This window comes from Protopterus annectens, chromosome 13.part0 (genome assembly GCF_019279795.1).
Source record: "Protopterus annectens isolate FY-2018-M chromosome 13.part0, PAN1.0, whole genome shotgun sequence".
Classification (NCBI taxonomy): domain Eukaryota; kingdom Metazoa; phylum Chordata; order Ceratodontiformes; family Protopteridae; genus Protopterus; species Protopterus annectens.
Window position 1 is genome coordinate 568263943 of NC_056747.1, and position 9910 is coordinate 568273852.

Genomic DNA, 9910 nt, shown 5'->3' on the forward strand with positions numbered 1-9910 from the left:
TGTGTATCCAATGCTGTAGAAATTTTTTTGTACCCTTCTCCTGACTGATACCTTTCAACAATGAGATCCTTTTGATGCTGTGTAAGCTCTGTGCAAACCACGGCTTTTGCTATAGCAGGCAACTGAGTAAATGTCAGGAAAATCCTACTAAGACAGCTGAACTTTATTTGGGATTAATCAGAGTCTCTTTAATTGATGGAAGGTGTGTACCCAAGAGGACTGAATGCTGCAATTAAATCAAAAAGTACTTCAACAAAGTATTAGTTTAAGGGTGTGCACACTTATGCAACCAGCTTATTGTACATTTTTTATTTTTTATATTTTTCCCCTAACAGATTTGTTTATTTTTCAATTGAATTGTTCAGGTTATAGGTCACATTAAAGGAGGAAACCTTTTTGAAATGATTTATTATGGTCTCATTTTTTATATATCATAAAAAACTGGCATTTTAACAGGGGTGTATACACTTTTTATATCCACTGTAGCTAGCAAACTCAGAAATACATTTGCTATCATCTTTGCCAGTATTGATACAAACAAATTGTAAATATGGAAACTGGCCTGTAAGTCCCAGGGCCTGCTGGCTTTCTTCCCTCATTTGCTAATATATTACCACCACTTGTTTATGAGATGCTGGTATTTCTCCCCCTTTCATTATATTATTAAAAATCTTCTCCCAGATGTTAATCACAGTTATTCCCCATCTTCCAAATTTCTGCTCCTGGGACATCAAGCTACTGTTGCTTTACTTAACATTGCCTATTTAATTTCATCCCTTCATACTTCCTGGAATAATTTCTGGTCTTGAAATTCCCTCATCTTTAATGCAATTAACCATAACATAAAGCCTGCCATTTGTGCTCTCTTACAAGTTGGCATCTCTTCAGTCATATAATGTTTTTCATAAAAACAATGAAATATCCCCTATATCTCATGAGGTTCACTAGTGATATTTTTTCTAGGTCTCTAAGCTTTACAACTGCCATCTCAAATTTCTGTAACCTTAATTTTGTGCTAATAGTTTCTGTGCTCTTGGATTATTATCATAAAAAGCTGCTTAAGCTCCATTGTCCTGCACTCATGTATATTATCCAAATATTCATTTATTTTCCTTCTAGCCATCTGTAATTGCCGTGCTGTAAGGTTCTCCTGCTTTCATTCCAACTCATATACACTTGCTAGCCCTTCTAGGTAACTTTATTCCCTCATTCACATACTGCTTTCTATGTTGCTTCTATTATTACTTTTATTTCAACTTTCATTCTGTCATGATTGTTATTCTTTCTAAAATATTTTACTTTCTTCAACTGCTTATGAATCAGTTCTATCACACATGTATTAAATTCCTCCCTTGTTAGACAATATGTGGGGAATCTGCAATGTCTCACAACTCCCTAATATCTTGATTCCTTAGTCTATTACAGAAGGATTGTCTGATATTGTTATTGCATGAGTGTCATATTAGATGCACATTGTGTGATGTACAATTTTTATCCTGCCTGGCCCACCTTCTATGCTGAGGGGGATAATAAGTAGATTCTGCCTGACCCTCCCCCCATTGCTAGTAGAGTATTCTCTATACACAAATTTTCATATACAGTTTTAAAAAATATTACTTCTATCACCAGACCTCCTGACACGTCCTCCTTACCTCTAACCTTATTCCAATCTCCTCCTAAGAATAGTAATCCTCATTGAAAGCTCATTATCTCTCAATTTCCTGTAAAGATGTCTTTGGTAGAATGTATACATTAGCCAATGTAATCACCTGTACAATATCACTGTAGTGCCACAAAATTTGCCATTTTGTCTTTTATTTCCTCATGTATTGATAGTGGAACCTCTCTCCTCCACAATATAACCACCTACATTTTTCTTTACTCATGATGTTCAAATGAAGAACCACTTTGAAACATGTTTTATTATCCTTTCATATTCATTCCTATGTGTCTTGTAAGCCAGGCCTATCAAAATGTTCTTAGAACTTGTATGGTCATTTACATTCCATGTTAACATTTTTAACATATCCATTTCTCCTCAAGAACACTTTAAACAACTTTTGCAACCAGCTAATTACCAAAACAAGCATTTATTTCTTTAGGTTGTACCTGCATCATTATAGTGTAACAAATTATTCAATTTCACCAGTCTATTAATTTGATTTTGAACTCCTGGTAATTGTTTCTCAACAAATTTACTATACCCCCAACTTCTCAAACATATATTAACCACAAAAATGTATACAATTTTTGAGTTAACAGACTAACATTCTTCCACCTTAGAGTATTCACACTGGTTATATTGCAACCCTATCAAACTTTTAAAAATCAAAATAAATGGCTCATCAGGCTCATGTTTATTTCACCACAAGCAAAGGAATATTTAGTAATGATATTCTGCAGCACTTTCCTCCATTGTATTATTTATTTATTTCACTTTGATGACCAGGGGATGTCCACTGGGCCACAAAGAGCCTGTTTTCAGTGGAGGCCTGGGGAGAAAAGCTCCAATGAACAGTTACAGAGAAACAATACATACAACAAATTTTGTAAAGTAAAATACAGCATTCAATACAAAATAGATGTGGTAAAATATACAGTACAGTACAATAAAAAATAAAGTGAATGTGTTATAAAGATTTTGATGACGACAAATAAGAGTACCTGTTTTTTTGTTACAAATTAGCCTATCATGTGTAGATGAATACTTACTACAGCACTTTATTTTGTCTGTGGGTCAGCTAAACTCAGTAAATTCAGCAGCCAGTCCTCTATTTAGTAATGCACATTTGTTTCAACTCAATCTGCTCAATACAGGCAACTTTCTCCCCATTATCTTCTTAGTAGTATCATACCCAACAATGAAAAACATGTAATTTAATAAACCAATGTGGTATCTAGTACTATAGAAAAACAAACTTAATTTTTTCCTTTTCTCTTATTACAGTTTTACTCTGCACCTGATAATGTCTTAGCTTCATTTTAGTTTTCCCTCTTATACTTTCTCCTTACCCCACCAATTCATTCATTTAGTCACTCTTCAAAACAGTATATTTATTTCTGGATTTCTTCCTTTTAAATTTTGATTTTGTAATTTTTCCAGGCTAGTGCTGGAAGGTCATATAAGCCTGCTAGTGATTCAATATATCCCTTTTGCAGCCCTTGCTGCAAACTAACATTATTCTTGTCTAACAGAACCAATTATAATCATAAATATCTTTCTTAAATTCTCCTAGTAGCTGGCACCTGGTTTAACTTCTTTGAGATAATCTGGAGGAATACAACACAGTCCTGGTAATTGCACCTTTAATACAACAAGTTTTATTCCAATATCCTAATAATCTTTCCTACAAATAGTGAAACTGTTTGATCTTTTTGACTACATGTAATTCATTCTTTAGATTAAGAAAAGACTGAATTCTCCCTTAGCAGGTATGCTCACAGAAATTTACCTGAACTAGTGGTTGCTTAGTGCTACATTGTTATATTTTTAATGGCAACATTTTTTTGCCTGGATTCACTGTTTTCAGTCATAACACTGTTGACATTTATTCAGCCTCCATCTAGACTAAAACAAAAAATGCTCCCATAAGTGACATGCTTTTTCAATCTGAGTATAAAAAGACAACTCCAAGAGCATCTTCTATTTATCCTAAGCTAGAACAAGATATCATGTAAGGAAACATACATACAAAAGAAAATTAAAACACTGCCACTAATAATATTTAACAAAACAAAATTACTTGTGCTTCATTTCTGACTTTACTTCTGGTACCATTTCAGAGATTAAAGGCATATTGACAGTCTTCTTAATGAATGATGATCTTATGTCCTTATGATGGTTTCAGATTGTAATACCAACATTTTTATTAACATGCAAACAAGTTGGGTTTGATGTTTTGCAATTCACCCTCTTCTAATGATAACAGGTACATTTAGACAAAGATTTTTTTCCAGTTTTTCTGGTCAAGTTCTAAGCTGCCTTCTGTCCCTCAATCATCCTTCTCTGGGAAAGGGGGGGGGAGCAATTTAACTGGCATTCTTTCCTTCTCCACAACTCAGCTTACCAGTTGCTGGCTGGGTTATCACCTTTCCTTTAGATTGCTGTGTCTTTTTCAGGAGATCAGTGATTTATCCTCTCCAGCACTTGCTCAGCTTCTATAAATATTCTGAAGACCACTGACTTTATTAATTTAAATCTCACTATAACCTTGTGGCATTTAAGAATGTCAGGAATAAATGTGTTTCTCCCTTGCCTGGTGTGAAAATAGTAGTAAATTTCTACATACACTCACACTTCATCAGTTTTCAAATCCTTCCTCTTTGCTACCTTTCAGACAAGAAGAAATGCCTTTGTCGATATATTTGTATTTTGACAATTGTGGGCCTCAGCTGTTTTGTTAAAACATTGTTTTAGGCATGCTTTAAATATTCCTTCTCAGTGGTAAGTCCAGTGGTATAACACCAGTCCAGTTGTTAATTCATGTTTTCATAAAACATATGCAGTCTGTATCATCCAGTCTCTCTTTGATCACTGAGGACATCTCTATTTGCCCAATCTTCCAGCTCCACCAGCTTCTGAAACAGTTCCTTCTGAAAAGCATCATAGTCTGTCCTTCTTTCTTTAATAGAGTTTTCAGCCTTCTAAAGTTTAACAATCTCCTCAGCATGGTTATTCAGTTTCATGATTTATTTCAGTCTTTTGTCATTTTCTTTCATATACTATTCTGCCAAAATTTCACTTGTTTTAAATACCTCCATAACCATATGGGTGATTGTTTTCTTCCAGATTATTTTGCACCATCTCTTGGGCTTTCATTTTGACTTGATGCAAATCCTGCTGCATTTCTTCAGAAGTTTTACCCTAGACTGCTTTTCCCCCTTTTTTCTCTGTTTTTTTTTTCTAATGGACCTCCAGGCAATGTAAAGTCCAGGTAGTGAGCAGTTCAGCATTCAAAGGAATATAATAAACTAGAGAACCACAGTACTGGAGCCAGTTATGTACTAAGGGTTAGCCGCCATCTTAGCACATCCTGCAAAACCTTATGCATTAAACAGTACAGAGAAGGACTTCACAGTGCACAGGGGTAATAATGCATTGGTAGGAATGAATGATGATATAATGGCTGTGATGTGTAAATGTATGTGAATGGCTCAAAAATTCACTGCCTATCTTACTTAAAGACAGTAACTTCAGAGGCATTGCAGCTTGAAGGAGTAAAGGAGTAAATTAGCATCCTTACAACTATCCTGGCTATTTTGTTAACTTTTGTATTGGGGGAGTTTAGTCTGATGCCGAAGGGTGCCTATAACTCCAGTTATAATTGCAAAATAGGTTAGCAATGTCCAGAAATAGTTAGTATCCATCAATATTCCAAAGTAGATTGCAACTTTTAGCATCTATTCAGTAGAATTTATATTAGTTGCTAAACAAGGGTCACTATTGTGATTCTCACATGTGAAAGGAATAGCAACCATAAAGCAAACGAGTTTGGGCTCAAAGCTCCCTTCATAGAATCACTTGTAATATGCAAACAGCCTAAAACACAAGTTAATAGTATACCCACACCAATGATAACAGCATTCTAAGTAAGTTTTTAAAAGGCTGTAAAACACTGAAGCAGCTAGTTCAGACATTTGTACAACTTTCAGCTATGATGGCACAATTTGTTTTTGCACAGATCTCAGTCTCAGCATCACCTTACAAAGCAGTAGTATCTGGTAGATGACCTAAAGACAAAATATATTTCAGTTTGACTTTGGTGCCAAGCCCTGACCATGTATGATGATGGGAATAGGTTACCAACCTAACATAATTAATTTTAGTGAAATAGTGCAAGCAGTACCATTCTCCAACTAAAAAAATTTAAATAATGCCAAACCTTTTAAGAACCAGGAGTCTGATTCACTAAATAGTTACACTGCAAAGTGCATGGGAGTGTGGTACAATCGTTATTTGGCAAAATAATGGCACACATTTCATTTTGGAGTGCTTTGAACTGTAAGAAAGTATTTAGAACTGCTCCAATCTATCTCAGTGTGTAGAAAGTGAAAGTGAAGATGTTTAGCACAGCTTTCAGAGGTAATGGTAGGTGTGGTTTAATTGATGTTAAGGGGGACCTATTCCACTTAAAGACAGCAGCATCAGGTACAATATGCTTTGTGGGAGCTCAGAAAGGCCCTTTCTCCAGATCAGCATCTTACAATTGTCCTGGACCATTTTCTTGTTTTTTTCTTTTTGATGCTAAGGAGTATTTGGTGCAATGTATATCATTCTCAAATTATATGTTTTTTGGATGTTTTGCTATTTAGCAGGGCTATTTTATCACAAAGGATACCTCATCAGGTATCCTTTATCCTGTGAAACAAAATAGCCCTGTTATTTGAGTAGGGCTGTTTTATTGAAAAATAGAATTGTTACCTGTTACAGTGTGTTTAATCTGGCAGTTAGGACAGAGGATTAAGGCAATGGGCTGTTAATAACCTGCTTCCTGTTGTACAAGGTTTGATTCCCTCAGCCTCCATTTATTTTTCTGGGTGATGCTAAGCAAGTCACAGTGCTCTGGGGCAATTGGAAAATTGGACTAAGACTCAATGATCTCTGGCCTATATATCTAGTAACTACCAAGGAACCTTGGAATCTTATTCCTTCTTACAGGAAGGAACAAAAGTTTTGACATGGCACATGTAGTATGTAGACACCTTAGGGATTATGGAACTGTGTTTATGTTACAACCCAGTATCACAGCTGTGTTGCTTCATTGTGTTGCTTCATTGTACAGGTTTTCTAGCTCTGTTACCATACATACTCCTTATTCACAGAATGGCTTAAAAATCACTTCTGTTATGTACTTTAACAGTTTTATAGCTACTTGTGATCCAGAAATAGGCTCTCCTGGGTCAGTCCAGTTCAACAAGTTTAAATGAATAAATAAATAAATAAAAACAAATATGCACTTTATGTTCATGCAAGTAGTCAAAGGGATAGGGAAGGGTTTTTTTTTTTTTTTTTGCTTTGACTGTTTGGCTACAAGTAACAGTGCAGACCACCTATTTTGCTAAGTTATTGCTTGATGTTGCCATATCTTTTGGCACAACGGCCTTGGTGGACTGCACATACAGTAGGATACCACATGTAAAAAGTATAGCATTGGCATCCTACAACTTATACTTGGTAGTTTCCATGGTATACAGAAACAGGTTCCGGTACAATAAAGGTTGTCCAAATTGATAGCCAGCAGCCCGTTGAAGTAAGTTGACAAAGGTTTAATATCCAAAAGGTAAAAACAAGCCAAAACACAACTAAATTCCAGATGTTACAAAGTGCAAATAAATCCTTGGATCCAACATTAAGCGCTTTCGTCTCCGCATCCGGAGACTTCCTCAGAATAAATTGAACAGAACCAGCTTCCCTTATATACACAGTGTACTGCAACAATTGAAGTCATTAATCAATTAGATATGTGCACTAACAAAGAAAGCAGCGTAAAAAATATATGTTCCGTTTAAGAAAACATTTCATTTTAAATAACATGAATATTAAACACTTTTTACGTTTATCTAGTCTCCTCGTGAATGACACTTGTGTTTGTACAAACAAATTTATCTTTCGTATTTATCCATTTAAGAAGCCATGTCTAATTTTATTGAATAAAATCTAATGCCACAAATAGGCTATTATAGTATGCTTAAAACTTGTGAATGTTATGTTTTCTAATTGTAAAGTGTAAAAATATGTATAGTATGCTTGTATAGTTTGTTCATGTAGTTTATTTCGATACCTGTGAAATGTAATAAACCAAAATACATATACATGCACCTATACTTTCGTCACTTCCCAGTAGTGTTTTAAATATTTTAATGTTTTGAATTAATCTGCAGATGGATAAGCATAAAATCAGTTATTAAATCATTAAAAAACTGCTTTCCAATTAAGTTATATTGAAATGTTAAAACCAGAAACATGTTATATAAATTTGATATGCAGTTACTATAAACAAAGCACCAATATGAATATAAATATAAATATATATATATATATATATATATTGGTTAAATGAGTATAAATAATTAAATATCAATCTATATATAAATGTGTAATGTGAATTATAATGTAAACCATAAACAACAACAAATAAATGTGAGATGCACAAATAGATGTCCAATACCAATGAAATTGGCATTGGTATATATTCAATACAATTATCAAATGTATATATATAAATATATATATACATAAATATAAATATGAAATTATAAATATAAATATAAATATATACATACATATAAATACATAAATATATAATTAAATATGTAATTGTAAAAAGTATGTATAAATATGAAATACCCAAAAAGTTTAAAAATGCATAAGTTATGACAATATAAAATTCTAAAAGTCTACATAAATCCTTGCAAAACCCCCCCTTGAGACCCATTGTGGCATCACAGGGTTCAAAGACGCAGCCTATGGCTATATATGTGGATGTTATGACTAAGGACATTTATTCTAGATGGAAGCATATTTTAAAGGATTCTTGGGATTTTTTAAGCAAAATCAGTGAAATGGTTTTTAAAGACAATATGTTTTTTATAACAATTGATGTAAAAGAATTGTTCACAGTTATACCCCAAAAAACAGGACTAGAGTGGTTTGAAAAAGTTTTGGGTGAGATGGATTGGCTTACACCTCTTGACTTCAGGAATGTATTAGAAAGTATGGAATTGGTGCTCAAATACAACTTTATTTTGAAGGGGATTATTACCACCAAAACGAAGGAGTGGCTATGGGTTCAGCATGCGCACCAGTGTATGCAAATATTATAATGTTATATTGGGAGAGAGAATATGTTTTTAAAACAGAATATAACCAATACATTGTGCAATATTTTAGGTTTTTAGACGACATATTTATTTTTTGGGAAGGATCTAGGGAGAAAATTGATTAATTTATAGGTTATATTAATGGCACAACCTCATTTTTGAACTTTACATACAAGATAGAGACGGATGAGACTCACTTCTTGGATGTTAAACTTACCAAAGACAGGATAAATAAGTGTTACAAGTCAAATATATATAGAAAAGAACACTTTTTGAACTCATACCTGCATTATCAAAGTGATCATCCAAAACAATTTAAAAAGAACATCGTCAAAGGTCAGATGATAAGGATGGCTAGGATGATATCTGATGAGGCAGAATTTTTGAGCAAAATTATCTATTTGGAAAACCTTTTTAAGGAAAGGGGGTACCCTATTAACCTTATAAACTCTGTCAAAGAATATGTGATAACAGGAAGGGGGACAAGATATAAGCCACTTCTTAGTAGGGAACACCAGGAAGTAGAAATTCTTAATTGTGGTGGACAGAATTTGGGTGGTGAAGAGGGAAGAAAGATAGAAGTGAAACCGACACCTTATCTGACTACCACATATTACTATGGTACCAAGTGGTTAAATAGGGGGATATACGAAATTTGGGATATGTTTAAAAACATGGCAACCAAAACAGATATTTTTAAGAACAAACTGAGGTTCAGTTGTAGGAGAAACTTCAATATAAAGAATATTTTAGAAAGAAAAGAAAAACAGGCGGAAGGTACTAGTAGGAAACATGGAACACACAAATGTGGCAGGTGTGCACAATGTTCTTATATCTACAACAAGAAAGAAGTGATGATTGCAAGCATATCCCAAAAGCTGGTAGCTAGCAGCTACAGCAGTTGTTATACCAAGGGCCTAGTATATTTAGTAATTTGTACGACTTGTGAGAGTTTTTACGTGGGAAAAACTGAGAGGTTGTTGCGAAACAGAATTTATGAGCACATTCAGGATATAAACAGACACAATGAAAATAATGCATTATATAGACACGCTATTAAGTGCGAAAAGGCTGACTTCAAGTTTTGGGT